Genomic DNA, 19,767 nt, shown 5'->3' on the forward strand with positions numbered 1-19,767 from the left:
AACCCATGTTGTTCAAAGGTCAGTTGTGCTGTAGTACATATTTAGTGGAAAAAATTCACATATAAGTGGACCGGCACAGTTCAAACCCATATTGTTCAAGGGTCAACTGTATATATTTATATAGGGAGATTTAACATCTTTTATAGCTCATTTAGTCCTCACAAGAACACGGTGAGTTAGATCTTCTATCCTCAATTTACAAAGAAGGAAACAGAAGCTCCAAGAAGCTAAATAAACCAGTTATTGAGTGGTAGAGCAAGGATTCAAACCCACATCTGACTTTCTGAGGGTGTTTATTATTATTATTGCACCTTTGTCTTTAGTATTACCAGTCAGCCTTTCTCTTGTCCTTGTGAATGTATATCCTTGCGTATTTATTTATGACCAACCAATCCCTCATAACCTGCTTTCCTTTAGCAACAAAAATAACCCAAGGGTAGTAGTTGCCAAAGCAGCTTGATAGCCTATCATTTTTTTTTTTTTTTTTCTACCTGAAACACAGGGGAATCTCTTGACTGCCTGCCACAGGAAGCAAGAACAAAAGCTTTGAGGTTCCGTCTGCCCTCAAATCAGATCAGGGTCTTAGAGAAGTGACCTGTTCTACAAGTAAAACAAAAATGAATAGACTCTATAACTAATTTCCATTTTTAATACCTCTGATGAATGAAAGAATATCTGATGGCTGAACTTAAATTTGAAGTTTATAAAGAATCTCTAATTTGATCTAGAAAAATATCATAAAATATTTATGGTATAAAAATAAGTAGAAAGTAATAAGAGCGATGATAAATTATATAGCCATAGTTCTTTATAGTTGTCAGAGCATATTAATGCTCTTTGTTTGTTTTGGTTCTTCCAACGGTCTTTTAAAGCAGGTAAACTGAGCCACCATTTTACAGACAAAGAAATTGAGGCATGGAGTTTTACCCAAGCCCAGCTGATTGTGTGAATTCCCCCAGCTCTTCACCTCTAGCTGTATTCATCCTCTTTGCCATCTATCTTTAAAATTCTTCCCATTGAGAGGCAGAATATATTTCCTCAACCACTGATTCTGTGTTTGACCATGTAATTTGCTTTGGTTCATAGGATGTTAGCAGACATGGCTAAAGCAGAGGTTTGAAAGTGCTCGGTGTGCTCGCCTGCGTGTTTCTGCTTGCTTTCTTGCTTTTTGGATGTTACAATAAGGACAATCCAGGCTGGCCAGCTATTCCAAGGAGTAAAGTAAGAGACATCTGGAGCAAAGCTTCCCCAAATAGGATGCCCTGGCCAAGCCCTACCTGGAGCAGAGCCTCCCACTGACCTGCAGATTCATGAGTTTAATTATTTATGATTGTTGCCTTAAGCCACATAGTTTGGAAGATAGTTTGTTACACAGCAGTAGCTAACTGATACATCAAGGTAAACCAGCTAGTAAGTTGTAGAGCTGAAATTAGAATCTAGATCTTCAAACATGTAGTTCTACACACTTTCAACTATGCTAAGTTGCTTTTCATGCAGAGAGACATTTATTTGGGTGTGAAAATACCTCAGGATGGAGTCTTTTCTGGTCAGGGACTGTGTCTCACTCTTCTTTGATTCCTCAGATCCTAGTCCAGTCCCTTGCACATGGTAGGTAGTCAGGATATGTTCACTAAATAAATAAGAGATAAAAATATGAGGGCCATACCTCCATCCCTTTGGTCTTATTTTTACAGTTTCTGGTTAATAAAAATAAAGTCAAAATGGAAGGTATATTGATCAGTGAAAATCACCTTCTAAAAATTGGTCCCAGCAACTGCACAAAGAGGGAACAGTCATCCTTTTCTTTCAGACATCTGTCCATATGTAGCATATTTCCTCTCTGAAGAAAGATCAAACCCCATAAAATGCATCATTTATATGCCACTCCCCATTATGAACCAGCATGGAGACGATTAATGAGAAGCAAAGGCTAAAAGAAGAGTCCACGGGTTGGATTCAGGCAGACTGGTGAAAATGCACTGTCCTTTGGGAATTACACACAGGAAAAAAGAACAAACATCGTGCCTGATTCCCTGCCTGCCCCCCACCCTCACGTCCATCTCCACGTCCCCCGTCGAAACAACAGCTTGAGGTAGAGAATTTGTATAACCCACATGGAGAGCTTTTTCCTCTGATTTTTTAATCTCAGAAGTCCAACAGTGGCGATGAAGGTAGCTGTGACATTTGCAATTTTCCATGCACCAGCCCATTCCATTTCCTTTCCTGGTGCTGCTTCCATGGTACAGTAAACCTCCAGCTCTGACAATAATTATAGCCAGAATAATATGAAGGGAGTAATAGGAACAAAGTGTCGCTGTAATTGCCTTTTCATTATTTGCTAACAGTTACTTATTCAGTCACAGGGAGAAATTACACAGTAATTGGTTGACAATGGGGAAGCAATCGCTGAATCCCACAACTATGATATTTTTGCTTGTTGGGCTTTAGCCCTTTTATTCATATTTTGATTAAACAGCTGGAGCATTAAACTGACATATGAATGTATCCTTGGTCAAATTCCGATGTGATTGTTTCTACCCCATTCAAAATGTTGAATTTAAACTAGCACCTACAGTAGAGCTGTAAATAGTCCATTGACTTTCAAATAAATCCCTCCTCTTTACTCCAGTTCATAAAGAAGGCATGGTGGGTGTAATAGCACAGACTATTTTTTTTTTTTTAACAAATCAGTTTTCAGTTGGGTGTTTTCAAAAGGAAAAAAAATATGGAATCACGGTGGAATCTTCCTGCCTTCAGATTTTTCTCGAATTTAACTTTCTAAACTCAAGGTCTTTATAAATAGAGTCCTAGAAAACATTCACTTTCACTTTCTCCTACAGGTAGAGAAACTGAGGTCCAGAAAGGGAGCTGTTCAGGGCTATCCGGCTCTCTGCTCTTTTTAGGACTAGAAACCAGAATGCTGACTCTTAGTACTTCATCTCAACTGTCTTCTGGCTCCACATTTGCATGCAGGAGGACTAGGAAAGCAAGACAGGTAAGATCTACGCCTGCGCCTGCACAAGCGTGCATCTCTACGTGCGCGAGCACACACACACACACACACACACACTACACGGATAGATACTATATGTTGCTTGACTGTGGGATGTCATTTAAGTGGTGTTTACAATCTCCATTGGTAAGCTTCATGGGTACTGTAAGGAACGGCACCAAAAACGGAAGAGAACTTAAACAAGCTTTATTTGGGAACGCTCCCGGGCGAGGTTCACTGGTCCGAGGGAAAGGGGCCAGAGAAGTCGCGCCCGGCTGTGGGCGCGAACAAAATTTATAGGGGTGGACACAGGGGAGGTGCTTGCTGTGTGAAGCAGCCCTTTTTTGGTAATCTCTCGGGTGTTGTGGCAATGTCAGGTGTCGGTTGCATCAGTCTCAGAGCCGTTGGTTCCGCCCCTCGGGGAGCGGGAAGACCGGGGCCGAGTGGTGTGGTAATGTCAGGTGTCGGTTGCATCAGCCACTTTGGCGGGGGTTCCGTCTGGCACCCTGGGCCCTTCCCCGGACCTGCTGGCCTTACAGGTACCACCTTTCCTTGGATTATTCCAGGCATCCAAGGACCTAGCCTAGGGCTCTGTGTGCCATGACACCTTGCGAAATGTTTGATGGTGATAACAAAGCGAGAAGATCTAATTCTTAGGATCCAAGCTTAGGAATCTTTTTACTCTTGGTGATATAAATGTTATCTTGGTTAAACAGCAGAGTGTTGAGTTGGTGTCCTTGTGGCAATTGCAGAAGCAGCTGAGAAGGTACATCGTAAAGAATACATCCGTGTTTGTATGTATGTGTATCCATGTGTCTATATCAGAGGCTGGTGATGAAAGATGGAAAAGCTGCCCCAAAGTCTTCATTTAAAGATGGAAATTTTCTGTTTACGGGGTAGAATGCCCTAGATCATATGCATGGGGACTTGAACCCACTTCGGTATGCAGGTAAAAGAACCTCAAGGCCATGACTCTGAGGAATTGGTTATGTATAGGAAAGACATGTGGGAACAGGATGGATCTAAAGCTATGACTAACTCGGAAAGTCAGGAAATAAGCTTGGTGCTTCATACATGACCTTATTTAATTCTCACAGTAGCTCTAAGGGTCAAAGTTTCTCATTTTCATTTCATAGATAGAGACTAAGTCTTAGAGAGATTAAGGGACTTGCTCCAGATCACCAAGCTAGTAAGTGGGAGAACCAGTGAATAAAACCCAGAAGCTAAACTTTGTCCCTTGAAGTCGTTGGTGGCCTTTAGCCACTTGCAGGTAATTGGAACTTACCTAATTTTCCAAGTCAATCCACAGTCAACATTGTTTGATGTCTACCCTCTAAGTGCACCATGGGGATTCACAGGCAAATGAAAAGTTCCTCTCCTTGAGATGCTTAACCTCTCCTAGTGGAAACCATGAAGCAAGGCATGGATGAGTCAGTCCAGCATAGAGGCCACTCCTATAACCGTGGTGACTCGGTTTAAGTTGCCCCAGAAGCAGACCCTGAGACAAAGACTCAAGTGCAACTAGTTTATTTGGAAGGTGATGCCAAGAAATGTGGATACAGGGTAAGGAGTCAGACAAAAAGGGCAGGAAGCCAACACGGGGTGCCTTGAAGGTTATTGCCAAGGACATCAGGGCCCCATTTTCCTGGGAGAATTCTAAGAGGCAGTGGCAATCAGGCTTCCGTGTTATCCTGACCTGAGGGTGAGGGAATTGGGGTATTTATCCTCAGTGCCCTGTCCATCACTGTTAAGGGCTGCTTCTCAGGGTATTAACTCTTTGCATTTCCAGTTTACTCTGTGCACAATCTCAGGGTACACCAGCAGCCAGAAAGAGCCCTTGGTAAAGATCTGCCAGTGGTCTCACTGAGCATCTTTCTGTATGAGTGCCAAGGTGATATGGGTGGGGAGCTGGCACTGTCTGTCACCATGGTGACAGGCAAAGTGTGTCCCAGAGTGGGTGGTATTGCTGAGCAAAACTTCAAAGGTGAACGAAAGGGCATTCTAGAGCATGGTCGCCGCCTGAACGGGGGTGTAACTTGAGACCATCAATCTCTAAAAGAGCTGCCAGGCTCCGTACCAGAGGCAGAAATTGTCTGAAACGCCAGATTCAATCCCAATGAAATCATCTCCTGCTCACTACATAAAGCCCATATTCTTGTCCTGGTATTCAACGCTATTCACAATGCAGCCCAGTTTACCTCTTGACAAGTTCTGAGTAACACACCCTGGGCCTGGATTCCTGTGTTGCTGCCCAGTCTCGCTTTTGAGACCCTGCCAATCCTTGAGGCTCTCAGCTCCAAGCCTGCCTCCTATACAGCCTTTCACGACCAGCTTGGGTGGAGACCATTCTCTGCCCCCTGCTCCTGGCCTGACACACTTATGCAGCCTCCGTAACTTCCAGTGATAAAAGCCACAATCTCTTCTGCATTTCCCAAATCCTTGGAGCTCTAGAACGTCAAAGAGTTTTGCTTTTGGTATCATTTGTTTGTTTTGCTTTTTAAAAAATCTTATATGGTAGCAAAATCTGACCTGAACTGCCGTGAAGCTATTTCTAGTTCTTATTTGATCTAAATATTCACGTATTTCACTACATAAATATTCGTGTATTTGGTTACAGAATACAGCCCCAGATCCTGCTGTGATTTTCTATGTGTACCATATTTCTTCTCTAAAATCTTTTTATCTGTACCATATTTCTTTTCTATAATTTTTATATGTGTGTCATATTTCTTTTCTAAAATCTGAAAAATTCTGAATTATAAAACACGTATCTCTGGCTCACATGATTCAGACATGGGGTTTTGAGCCTGTAATAATAATGATAATAATAATAATAATAGGCAGTACTGTAGTCCATTCTAAGGATTTTATATATTTAATGATTTTAATCCTCATAAGGACCCAAGAAGATGAGTTCTAGTAATAACCCTATTTTCCTAACATCGCTTAGGAAACTAAGGTTCAGAGATGTTACGTAACTTGCTCCAGGTCACACACAGCTTGCAAGCGCTGGAACCAGGATTTGAACTTAAGGCAGTCTGGCAGAGTCAAAGCTCTTACTTGCTCACTGGGCTTCTTCTGAGTCTGAATGTCCAGCCTTGGAGTTGTACCTAGCACCCAGCTCAGACTTACCGTCTGGCTTGTCCCTGAGTGTTCTCCTGGGGAGCCTGTTTCCTTCTGAGTCTGATTCTCGACTTGGAGCTTTAAGCCACCAGCATTGAGTTGGTGCTGGATATTTATCTCCCTGGAATGAGAGTTTCTGGAACTTCTTGCAAACTTCAGTGGTCCTCAACTCCTCAGTCCACAGCCTCAGGAAGAGCAACTTGCCTCTTGCAGCCCAGCCCTGGAACTGGTGCTGTGTGCGCCCTGGGTCTGTAGCCCCTCCTCAGGCACCTCTTCCCTGCCCCTGGAACCTCACCCCTGCCTCTCCCATGTCTTGGAACACTTCTAAGATTAGAGACTGTGTAAGTGTGTGTGCCCAGGAGTTATCCCAAGATCTTGCCTGTAGTAGGGCCTTTGTGACGTATGGTGGCAAGAATATATAACTGAGCGAGGAGGTCCAGATTTAGAATTTTTGCTAGTGCAGACATGGCCTTGGTTTTGAAATTACTCTCACACTTGACTCTCCCCACCACCCCATTCTATAGTACACACATAGTGCCAGGATTTGAACCCCCAAAATTGGATCCAGAGTTCATTCTCTTAACTATGGTGACAAACTATGCTTGTTAGGTGCTTCTTCTGCATTAGTCGCTACAATAAGCCACTTAAATGCCTTGTCTCTGTTGATGCTCACAGCAGCCCTATAAGGAGGTGCCATCACTGTATCCTTTTACCATATGAAGAAACTGAGGTAGAGGAAAAGGAACTTCCCCAAGGCCTCAGTACTTACTGCACCCGTCAACTGTTGTCACAATAACTTTGTAACAAACCACTCCAAAACTCAGTGTCTGAAGATAATCCTCATCTTTTATTCTTGCTTACCGATCTGTTAGCTTTCATGACGTCATCTGGGCTACTACAGGCTTAACTCCAAGCTGCCGTTGGGTTCAGGTCCGCTCCATATGCCTTTCATCCTGTTGGACCACGGGCTAGTCTCGATATGTTTTTTTCTCATCGTGATGGCAGGGCAAACCCGATGTCTCAAACGCAGTTTGAACCTCTAACTCTATCAAAACCACTAACATCTCTTTGACCAACGCAAGGCACACGGTCAAGCCCAACATGGGGACGAGGGGCAGAATGCTCCTTCCAAGGACATAGGGAAATGGGACCCAGAGAGACTATCCATCAAACAGTAATCTAATCTACCATACCCACTGAAAATTAGAGCCAGAAGCCCCCCAGGGCTTCCGGCTCCGAAGCCACTTTTTCTTAAGCACGCTTTTGAGTAGCAACAGGTTCCCAGGGTACAGCTTTTGGACTTGTAGGAAACAACATCAGTCTCTTGGGATTTTTGCTTCTGAGTTGGAAGACGTAAGGCTGCTCCTAGGCATGTGAGAGACGGCGGGAGAGCCTGAGCAGTGGAGGGCAGGTAAGTGCGTGTCCTGCCAAGCTGACATCCTCCCCTCTGCATCCACACATGACCCTGTGATGAAGCTCCCCTCTGGGCCTCAGACCTATCATTAGAGGATTAACTTTCTCATCACTCTCCTTACACATGTCTCCATGCAGCCTTGGAATGCATCATCAAAGTCCAAAGCAAGGGCATTTTAACTCTTTGCCTGGCAGACCTATTTTCTGGTGTTTAAAGAGATTGCTAGAAATTCCTAAATTTTGGAGGGTTTTTTTTTTTTTTCACTGAGAGAGAGGAAGGAATAGCAAAAGCTCCCAGTGGATTAATTTATTCGTATTTTGCTCTAGCTCCTGACATTTGGAAAAGGCTTGAAGAGCTTCCTAATGTTTGCTATTTTGCATTTGCTTTGTAGGATGCTAGATCAAACCACAGAATCCTGGAAAATAGACTTGCTGTTTTCCTTTGCAGACGTACAAGGTCTGAAACTGTTCTCTCAAGTGCCAGGGTGGCCAACCCTCAGCTCCAGAGCTACGGCTCGTCTCCACCCTCACCCTAACAGACATTGCCAGTCGATCCCAGCACTGCTGCCCACGAAGCCCAGAAATGGCCCCAACCCTCCCAACACAGCCCTCCAGGCAGCCACTACCATTTGATCAGAATTAATGCAACTGAGTTCCCATCCTTGCTCTAAAACTTTTCCATTTTTAACATGCCAGTAAAATAACTTTTTCAAGTTCTTTACAGGGTTCTGATAAAAAATACTGCCTTTTTCTGCTCTACTTCTCATTATGCTACTATCCAACTTAAAAATTCTCAGTCTCCACACTCCTTGTCTTGCAGTCAAGTTCCTTCATCATCTGACACTTTCACCCCCCAGAACCAATGCCCTTCGAATCCCTTTATCACCCCTTGTGTCAGGAAATATTCCTTTTTTTTTTTAAGATTTATTTATTATTCATTTATTGATTTTATTTATTTTTGGCTGCGTCGGGTCTTAGTTGCAGCATGCGGGATCTTTGTTGAGGCATGTGAGATCTTTTGTTGTGGTGTGCGGGCTTCTCTCTAGTTGTGGCGTGTGGGTTTTCTCTTCTCTAGTTGTGGCGCGCAGCCTCCAGGGTGCGTGAGCTCTGTAGTTTGTGGCACATGGGCTCTAGTTGAGGCATGCGAGCTCAGTAGTTGTGGCACACGGGCTCTAGTTGAGGCACGCGAGCTCAGTAGTTGTGGCACGTGGACTCAGTGGCCCCGCGGCATGTGGGATCTTAGTCCCCTGACCAGGGATCGAACCCACGTCACTTGCATTGTAAGGCGGATTCTTTACCACTGGGCCACCAGGGAGTTCCCTGTGGTAGTAAATATTCTAATTCAGCTGCCAAGGTTCCTACTCCTGCCTCCAATCCTGATATATGTGCCCTGTATAATCCTCTCTCCTTGAGTATGGGAGAAACTTGTGAATGTGATTAAGTTACTGATCAGTTGACTTGGAGTTAATCAAACGAGAGTTATCCTAGGTGGGCCTGACCAAATTACGTGAGCCTTTAAAAAGAGGGACCGATCCTTCTGGAAGACAGAGAGGTTCTCCTGCTGGCCCTGAAGAAGCAAGCTGCTGTGTTGTGAAAGGGGCTACGAGGGGTCCATGAGGAAAGGACCTGAGGGTGGCCTCTAGAAGCTGGCAGGGGTCTGTGGCCAGTAGTTAACAAGAATGCAGAAACCTCAGTCACACAATAGCAAGGAGCTGAGCCCTGCCAACAACCACATGAGCTTGGAAGAGGAGCTCCCCAGAGGAACACCTTGGTTTCAGCCCTGGGAGATGCTGAGTGGAGAATCCAGCGAGGCTGAGCCCAGACTTCTGACCCACAGAAGCTGTGGGATGATAAATGATTGTTATTTTAAGCTGGTAGCTTTGTGGTAATTTTTAACATAGCAATAGAAAACAATCATATCCCTGTTCTCAAGCCACATCCACATCCTTGCTACTATCCATACCCAGGTGAGTTTTCCTACCTCAGGAAAAACTTTGATTAGAGCCTTTTCTCAAACTGGGAGCCCTTTCTCATCTCTGTGCTTAAATCTTACCCAAGCGTAAACCTTACCCAAATGTACCCTCACCTCCTCCCTGAAGCCTGTTTTGGTAGGCTCAGACATACGTTACCTGGTCTTTTTTGTTTTTTTGGTTTTTTTAAGGCCATAATTGTTTCCCTTTGTTTGGGCCTTGTATTGTAAAATCCCCCTGCAGACTTCTTTGCAAGGAGTCCTTGTCTACCTAATCCTTGCAGCCCATCGTAATTCACTGTACCCAGCACACAAGAGGTGGTTAATAAATATTTATTACATGAATGAGTGTTTTGTGAATTACAGTATGCATTTGACTAACTTGTGTATTTGACAAATTTTCTAACCTTATATATAATATTTTGATGATATTTAAAAAGTTTACATGACCAGGAACCAAATGAAGACCTCCCCACTCTACATGCCCAAGTATAGTTACTCTCACATTCCTCTCTCTTCTATTTAATTCAAATCAGTGCCCATCTGTTGCGTGCCAGGTCTTGTGCTCAGTCCCTGCCCTCAATGAACTTAGAGCCTGAGGGGGTTGGGTTCATCTGGTAGGAGAGGGGGAACCACCAAGCAGCATTAAACAAAGGAGTGGCATGGACCCACTTGTACTTTAGATGGATCATTTGGGTCCCTGGGTGTATGAGAGACCTGAGGTACCCAAGGCAGGCAGGAGGATGACAATGAGGAGACTGTTGACCTTATCAGGGAGAGGTGACCATGGCCTGAACTGGACAGTGACAGTGGAAATAGAGAGGAAGCAGAGATCTCTCTATCTCTCCATCTATCTACTCTTACACATACACATGCATAAACAAACATAGTGATGGAAAATATTTGTATGGACATTTATCTGGGATGTATATGCTTACCTTGTTAGGGTACAAAAATGGGATTACACCATATATATTATACCTTTTCACGCATTTTTAATAGATCTTGAACATCTTTGTATAACTGTGCATATAGGTCTCTTCTCTCTCTGTGCCTTCAGTAGCTGCCTAGTATCCTGTTGTATGGATTTATCAGAAAGCAGTCCTCTATTAATTGGCATTTAGATTATTTTATTTATTCTTTCTTTTTTTTTACTCTTCCAATGCTGTAATGAACATCCTTATACATTATTTTTGAGTGCTAATACAAGTCTGTCTACAAGATAAAAATCTTAGAAGGTGCATGGCTAGTTCAAAAGGGCATAGACGTTTTAGTTTTTTTTGTTGTTGTTGTTTGGTTTTTGTTTTTGTTTTTTGCGGTACGCAGGCCTCTCACTGTTGTGACCTCTCCCGTTGTGGAGCACAGGCTCCGGACGCGCAGGCTCAGCGGCCATGGCTCACGGGCCCAGCCGCTCCGCGGCATGTGGGATCCTCCCAGACCGGGGCACGAACCCATGTCCTCTGCATTGGCAGGCGGACTCTCAACCACTGCGCCACCAGGGAAGCCCCGACATTTTAGTTTTAATAGTTGTTGAGCACTTGCTGTCTGAAAAAGTTGTACCAATAAGCATTTCCATCAACAGCATATGAGAGTGTTTTATAACCATTTAAAAATTGAGAAGAAGTTGTATATCCTGATATAGAAATACATTTAAGAATGAGTAGAGTGGGACTTCCCTGGTAGCGCAGTGGTTAAGAATCCACCTGCCAATGCAGGGGACGCAGGTTCGGTCCCTGGCCCCGGGAAGATCCCACGTGCTGCGGAGCAACTAAGCCTGTGTGCCACAACTACTGGGCCTGCCTTCTAGAGCCCGCAAGCCACAACTACTGAAGCCTGCACACCCTAGAGCCTGTGCGCCGCAACTACGGATCCTACACACTGCAACTACTGAAGCCTGCGTGCTCTAGGGCCCACGTGCTACAACTACTGAGCCCGCATGCTGCAACTACTGAAGCCCGCACGCCTAGAGCCAGTGCTCCGCAACAAGAGAAGCTGCCGCAATGAGAAGCCCGCGCACCACATGGAAGAGTAGCTCCCACTAGCCGCAACTAGAGAAAGCCTGCGCACAGCAACAAAGACCCAATGCAGCCAAAAATAAAAACAAAATTAAAAAAAAAAAAGGTTGATTGGAGGAGTCACCACATTATGTATATAACTCTGACTTTGATTCCTTTAGAATATGATCCAGAGCATAACCTTTAATATGCTGTATTTATCTAGTGTGAATCTTAAATGATTCAGAAAAGCATTTTACAATACACATTTTAAAGTATGAATTGGGCTTTAAGCAGTACTGCATGGCTCATATGAAATCATATCAATATAATAGCTCGCTTTGCCTTTCAATGTGACATCCACAAAAAGATATATTAAATATATCTATCATGTGATAAGTGAAATGTTTTCTATTAAAAAATGTCTACCACACTTGGTTCCGTTGCAATGCAAATTTTATGTTATGGTTCTTAAGTACATTTTTTCTTGCAGCTAGATCTTTATTAAAGTCAGTCAAAGGCTGCGCTTTTCATGTTATGAATAGTCGTCATAATTATCTAATGCAACTACTCCAAAAATCAGATTAGTAATTAGCTGGACCAACTGATTGGTATGACTTGCTGGATGCAGCTCTTTAATGTTGAACATTTACTTTGTGCTTGAAGGATTTGTTTGTGTATTTCCTATGTGTGATGAGAGCTTTTCGATAATTAGCTCCTAAGGGATGTCATATTCCAATAGTTAAAGAATAATTACAGCCTTATGAAAAGTGAAATGACTTCAACTTCCTTTTGTTGTGGTTTAATTGTAGGCAACAAGTCCAGGAGGCCTCTCATTTCAAATTGTGATAGTGAAGATGTAGCTCTCATTAGAAAAAAAAAAAAGATGTGAATTTGGTAAAATGGCAAATTGGTGTAATTTTGAAAACAAACAAGGAAACCATCCTATTAAAACAAGACGTGTTATTTCATTAGTTCATAATTTTGATTACAAATTAAACTGTGGCAGAGTGAGGAGTTGTAAGGTTATACGACAAGGGAATGGAACTTGAAAAAGTTCACATCAAAAGGCATCAGCTGGGGGAATGCCGTTGTAATGGATTGTTAATTAGTGCCAATGACCAAAATGAAGAGTAGAACGACAGGCCCGTTCTCACAGATCATATAATTTTGGGTTGAAGTTAGAATAAAACACACTAAAAATACTATATTTTCTTGAGTACACTTGTTATTTTTGAAAAATGGACTTTTTGGGGAAAAAAGTTTTAAATCCAGCCGTATCAAGATATTTTTCACTCTGAGCAAGTGTGAGGGATTAAAGGATGCTAGTTTATACAAGACAGTAATATGTGAGTCAGTTATTGCTTCAATAATGCTGCATAACAAACCACTCCCAAAATCGGTGTCTTAAAATAACAAGCATTTATTTGTCACCCATTGGTCTGTGCATTTTTTGCAAATCTGTAGAAAGATTTTGCACACGTGCTGTACTGATGCCTTTCTTTTTTTATAGACATTATCTCTGTGATTTTTTTTTAATTTTTATTTTATATTGGACTATGGTTCATTGACAATGTTGTTAGTTTCAGGTGTACAGCAAAGTGATTCAGTTATACACATATCTATTCATTTTCAGATTCTTTTCCCATTTAGGTTATTACAGAATATTGGGCAGAGTTCCCTGTGCTATATAGTAGGTCCTTGTTGGTTATTTATTTTAAATATAGCAGTGTTTATATGTCAATCCCAAACTCCTAATTTGTCACTCCCCTCCCACCTTTCCCATTTGGTAACCATAAGTTTGTTTTCGAAGTCTGTGAATCTGTTTCTGTTTTGTAAATTAGTTCATTTGCATCATTTTTTTTTTTTTTAGATTCTGCATATAAGTGATATCATATGACATTTGTCTTTATCTGACTTACTTCACTTAGTATGCTAATCTCCAGGTCCATCCATATTGCTGCAAACAGCATTATTTCATTCTTTGGGCATTGGTTGCAACTTGATTGGACTAGGCTGGACTTCAGGCTCATGACTCCAAGTTCCAAGGTCAGACTCAGGTGTCCTCCATATATCCTCTTTGGACCAGTGGCTACCCAGAATGTGTTTTTCTTACAGAGAATGGCAGAAACAAAAGAGCCTAACCAGGATACACAAGACACATAAGGTTTTTGCTAGTGTCATGTCCAAACTTCTATTTGCCAAAGTGAGTTACATGGCCCAGCCCAAGATCAATGGGGTAGGGAAGTGTGCTCTGCCCAGAATGCAATAAGGCAGATGGAAGATGTGTGCTAAACAATCATTCACATGATCAGAGTAACATGTGTTGATCATCATGGTTGAGATTGTTCCCCCATCAATAGGAATTAAGATCTTCCAACATTTTGATACATACACATTGTTTCCAGTTTAGGTGTGGCCTGATGCAGTCAGGCCACACCTAAACTGGAAAATGTTAAAGAAAAGAAAATATGATGAGACCAGTTTACTTGCAGCACTGGTTGTGACAGGACATAGTAAAAAGCCGTACTTCTTGTGCAGTGAGGTTTGGACCACTGGAAGCATGAAGCCAACAAATTAAAGGAGTATTTTCCCTCTGTCCATCTTGAAAATTCTCTAGGCCGAATGGTGTGAAGTGGAAAGTAGACTTGTTCTGAAAATACTGGAACTTTACCTAAACTTGCATTATTTCCATCCAAAACCTGCCTTGTTTCAAAGCATCCTATGAGATTGCTTATTCCAGCATCAATGAAATAATGGACATAGTTGCGGCAACCTTGTTGAAGGCACGTGTCTTGGAAATGGTTGAGCTAGGGTATGGTTTGGAAGGAAGAATAAAATGGTAGAACTGCCTTAGTCAAGTGACATCACCCATTCCAGAATCACTGATCCATTTTCCACTATTTTGAAGCAGAACATGGAGGAATTCCCAGCTACTCTGTGTCCCTTCGTCAAAAGACTGGAGGAGATTAGCAATGTCCTCTTTACAGTCTTGTTTTTGTCCATTATATAGAGGATGGAGTCAACAAGAAAAACTCATTGCTGGTGAACCTGTTTCTAGAAATTGCAACAGCCTCTTGGAAATGGTGCAAATGTCACCTGGAAGAAAACTCACAGTATCTGTGTGTAGCAGACCCTGTCCATGCCCTTCTCATATCTCCTTGGCCCGTATCATGACTCACCATCTCCTGAATTCTGATGGCTTCTTGCTGTAAACACCTCCCACTCTCAAGCTGAAAATATTTTCTGGACGCTGGAGTAGGCTCAGCCCACGCACCAGGCAGGATCAAAATGCTGGAAAAGTTAGTGTCTCCAGGGGAACAACCCCCAACCAGTGATGAATGGGGGTTGATGCTTAAATATCCCTCACTGGGGACAATTCTGAAGCAGCTCTCCACTCTCTCCCAGGATTTGCCAGCAGGACCGCACCCGAGTGGCCCGCAGCAGTAACCAGCTTGATGATACACCCTTTAATGTCTTCTTTCCATTCCCTGACTCCTTTCCCCACTCCCCTACAGGTGCTTCCTGGGATCACCTCCAAAATAAACTGCTTGCGTTCACGTCCCCGTGCCAGGGACGGTTTAGGGGGAAATCTGACCTAAGACACTGTACACCTGCAAAGCTGACGTCTCATCTGGTTTTGCTGCTTGGTGAATAAAGAAGTTCTGTACCTTATCCTAACTTGCTGCTGTTTCTCACAGGATTCCACTAGTGTCAAAGCAGTCGGCCAACAATGCTGACAGGCATCTGGTCGACCACAGGGAAGCGTCTCCGTGATATTAGAGCTAGATTCTGTTCACCACCTTTCCAGGGGGCTTGTCAGAAAGTGGAAACAGACTGAAGGCTTGCTCCAAAATCCTGAAGTTCCCTAGTTTCCAGGGGTAAATCTTCATGCACTTGATTACCATTGGGAAGAAGAAACGTGCCCTTTCTCAAAACAATTTGGAAGAATTTCTTTAAGTCTTGGCATTCTTGGCAGATTTTTTTTTTTTTTTTTTTTTTTTTTGCGGTATGCAGGCCTCTCACTCTTGTGACCTCTCCGGTTGCAGAGCACAGGCTCTGGACGTGCAGGCTTAGCGACCATGGCCCACGGGCCCAGCCGCTCCGCGGCACGTGGGATTTTCCCGGACTGGGGCACGAACCCGTGTCCCCTGCATCGGCAGGCAGACTCTCAACCACTGCACCACCAGGGAAGCCCCTTGGCAGATTTTTTTAAAAGATCAAATGAACAAGATAAATCTCTTAATTCAAGGTCTTGCCATTCTTCTTATGGAAGCTGTTGCAAAAAAGCTCTGAACCCTTTAGGCTTCATACTTCTACTCTGGGTGAGAGGACTGGTGGTGGAGAATTTACCCGTTTCTTCAATTTTAAGATGAAATCTGCTGTAGAATATGCCATTACTTTACTCACAGTTCAAGTGGGCGAGGGGACATTGCCCACATCCAATGTACTCATCACCTCTAAGAGGGGAACTTTTAACATGTGATCTGGGAATGGATGACTTATGAGGGAGCACCTGGTCAGTGCTAGTTGGAATGACCTCATGAGTACGCTTGATGGTGGCAAATCCTCGTCAGTTTGGGGGCAGATGGAGATTGAGGGACACCTGGAAGGCTATAAGGGCTTTTTGAAATTTTCTTACGCTCAGGGAGCCTTAACATTGAAATACGTAACCTTCTGCTGCTGTAGCTATTGTCAACGAGGCAGGTCCTGGCACAGATGACCTCTCTGACTTGACAAAGGGACTGATGTAAAACGCATTCCACTTTAAGTCTTGGGGAATTCTGATGTTTCTCTGACTAGCCTCACCCTTACCCGACCACAGGAGCGACAGGAATTCTGACACGGTTTGCCACTGTTCACGACTGTGCCTCTCTATTATCAGCCTGTGTCCCTCACAGAATGAACAAGAAATGAAATGAGTCAGATGTCAATGAATGACTGTGTCGAAGACCCATCCACAGATTTACCCTCGCAGTCAATCCAAACAAAAGAACCTTCCAGTGGAAATTTACTTTCAAGCAAAATTAAAGTTTACTTTTTGTTTTATTTGTGTAATCTGTATCTGTTTCCTTCTGAAGGAGGGGGAAGCAGCCATTCATTTTCATCTGGGAAAAAAATGAAAGACAAAATTTTGACAAAAATTGATCTTATTGATGACTATATGAAAGGAACCTATTTCCAATGCAGAAGGCTGATATACACAATTTTGCATGTATGTGCATTTTCCTGAGGTTCATGGATTCCTTTAGACTTTTCAATGGCTTTGCAACCTCCCCCCAAAAATTTTTTTTAATTACTGTTTGAGTCAAACTACTTTGGAAACTGAGGATTAAAAGAATGTAAGTGATTTACTCCATCATGATTATATAGTAAGGTATTTTTGAAGTTATGAAAAGAAGTGTATTTTTTCTTGAAAGTGAACAAGTCCTTCTTGCTCTGTTGACGTAACTATTAATTATCCTAATAACCTTCACCACCCTTCTTATACAGTGGAAAGAAACAAAAAGTCCACAGTTTGGTCTAATCACAAATGCTCACTTAGTAAATTAAGCTAACTAAGGTTTTGCAGTACATGTCTTATTATAATACTTTTGCATAAATCTCAATTTCGATCTATTTCTTCATATACCGGGGATAATTATGTAGCAAAGTTCTCTCTCTTGCTTGGGGATGATTTATCTTTTCCATCCACAGTGTTTCTCCTCACCTCCACCCCCAACTCCAAAAGTCTTAACATATTTCCTTTCATTCAGAACCTATATAAATATATGTTTCTTTGTGATGCTAAAAACTAATCTTTGTTTTTTCAAGCTTTTAGGAGGGATACTTACCTTAATCCTCTTAGGTCTGTGTGCCTTGAAGTGATAGCACTTGGCAAGTTTCAAGTTTCAAGGAGTAGGCTCTCCTAGGACTCAGGTTGGGTTGACCTTCCCTGAGATTCCTGCCCTGTCACCCTTGTGGGGAACACTTTAAAAAGATTTGTGGCTCCCATTATTGCTCTGTGCTTGGATATCTACCAATGGTGCATTTAACAAAGAGGAAAGACAAAAAGAGAAAAGAAAGAAGAGGAGGAAAGGGGAGGGGGGAGGGGGAAGGAGGAGAGGGGGGAAGAGGGAAGGATTCAAATTCCTTTTCTACTCTTTAAATATTTTCCTAATTGTGTCGGTGTTTTCTTTCTTTTCCTTTTCTTCTCTCTCTTTTTAAAAAGATTTTAGAACCCCTCTTATTTCATTAAAATACTATATTCCCATTATCAGGCTCATACATTTGATAATAAGCTACAGGGTTTTCTGATCGGGCATTCAAAGCTGTTTGTAAATCCCATCTGTCTTTGTGTTACTGGCAGACAAACCAGCCTTCAGCAAGTTGCCTTGATGAAGAGCCTCATCTCCCAGAGCCTTTAGTAAGCACCTGGCACTGCCCAAGAGGTAGTGAGAGGTGCAGTTACTGAAGGAGAAAAAGAAAGCAGTTGTCAAGATCTGCTTTGCTTGTTTTAAAGACTCCCTCTGGCGATTATTTTGGATTTAGTGAAACTCGTTTAATACTTAATAATTGGTCTACCTTCCTAGGATCTAAACCAACGTCTCTTGACATAGCGTTCACAGGTCTTGACCTACATTACATTTAGGGGAGCAGTTTAAAATGCGAATCCTCATACCCCAGGTCTGCTGAATTTCTGGGAGCGGAGTACAGGAATCTGCTTTTCTAACAAAACTCCTTTGGCAATTCTGTAGTAACTGAAGTTGGAAAATTACATCTCTCAGCTTCCCACCCCTGACTGTTTCAGCTCCTGTGTACTCGCTCGAGGTACCCTCTCTAGTCCCCTCTCTAGTCCCTGCTCTCTCTCCCTGACGGCCAGTGTCTAAGAGATCGGGGGTGGTGTGTGTACGTGTTCATTTTGCCTGTTTGGTGTTGATTTTCACCCACTTCCGGTACCAGCTCTCAGATTTTCCTCAGTGGGAACCACCCATTTCCTACTCTTAATTCATATGACCAGACAGGAGCCCACATCTTCACACATCTAGGAGGTGGCATGTGACAAATGGGCATTCTTGTGCAAGAATTAAATGAGATGATGTATGTAAAGTGCTTATCACAATGCCTGGCCCAATTAATTAATAATTACCCAGTTAACCTTAGTTCTTCTTATTGACCTCAGTATACCTTTTCAACATTTTTATTCCACTTTTACCATATGTTGATATGTTTCATAAATGTCTCCCTAACTACCCACCCGTCAGTTCAAACTTTTAAGCTCTTTGCAGTAAGCACTTCTGTTAACCAACTGTGGTTGGCTTTAGGTCTTTGAGCCTCAATTTACCTACCCAAAAATGGAGGGAGTAGGGGCAGAAGGGCTAGATTGTTGGACTAGATGTTCACTGATGTCTTTACTACTTTTAATATTTCTTCTGTGATTCCAAGAACTCTAAGTATGGTAACCCACAAACTAAAATTTCCTAGGCAAACATCTCAATTTTGTATTGCTTAATCACTGATTTTGTCAAGGTACTTTAAAATATGCTTTTTATTCTCTGCATGAGGAACTATAGGTGTGACTCTATATGTATGAATTTGGTCAAGAATCATATACACACTACTATATATAAAATAGGTAACTAATAAGGGGCCTACTGTACAGCACAGGGAACTCTACTCAATACTCTGTAATGACCTATATGGGAAAAGAATCTAAAAAAGAATGGATATATGTATATGCATATCTGATTCAATTTGCTGTACAGCAGAAACTAACACAACATTGTAAATCAACTATACTCCAATAAAAGTTAATTTAAAAAAAGAATCAGAATGACTTCTACTGTATACACGTAGTTTTACTGCAAATGCTATCAATAGGTAAGAATGTTCTTTTGAAGCTTCCAGCCCAGAAGATAAATTGCATTTTGAAGATACCCGAAGATTCCCCCCATTTTTTTCATTTCTTTGATGCATGTAATTCTTTTGACTTCAGCCCAAGTCTCATCTTTTGGCAAATGACCAATTCACAGTTTCCAAGCAATATTCAGAATGTATTCAGCTAAAACAAATCAAGCCAGACAGTTGTCACAGAAGCATTTAACCAAAATTACTTCAACATTTTAACAATGCTTGACGTTTTCAGGGATGTCTTTGAAGTACAGAGCTCCCAAAATATTTAGTGTTAACAGTTTTAGACAGGTGTTTTGCCAAAGACATGTAAAGATGTGTTGAGTGAAGATTATTATTTTGCAGTGAGCTTAGCCTCTGGAAAAATATTTATGTCTTAATTGGAT

The 19,767-nt window shown here is 42.3% G+C and overlaps 1 pseudogene; it reads right to left on the reverse strand.

Moving 5' to 3' along the window:
• Positions 1–19,767, reverse strand: part of LOC114902976 — a 95,559-nt pseudogene that overhangs the window by 43,034 nt on the left and 32,758 nt on the right.

The sequence above is a fragment of the Monodon monoceros genome, unplaced genomic scaffold, assembly GCF_005190385.1.
Source record: "Monodon monoceros isolate NGI ecotype Baffin Bay Population unplaced genomic scaffold, NGI_Narwhal_1 Super_Scaffold_10, whole genome shotgun sequence".
Lineage (NCBI taxonomy): Eukaryota > Metazoa > Chordata > Mammalia > Artiodactyla > Monodontidae > Monodon > Monodon monoceros.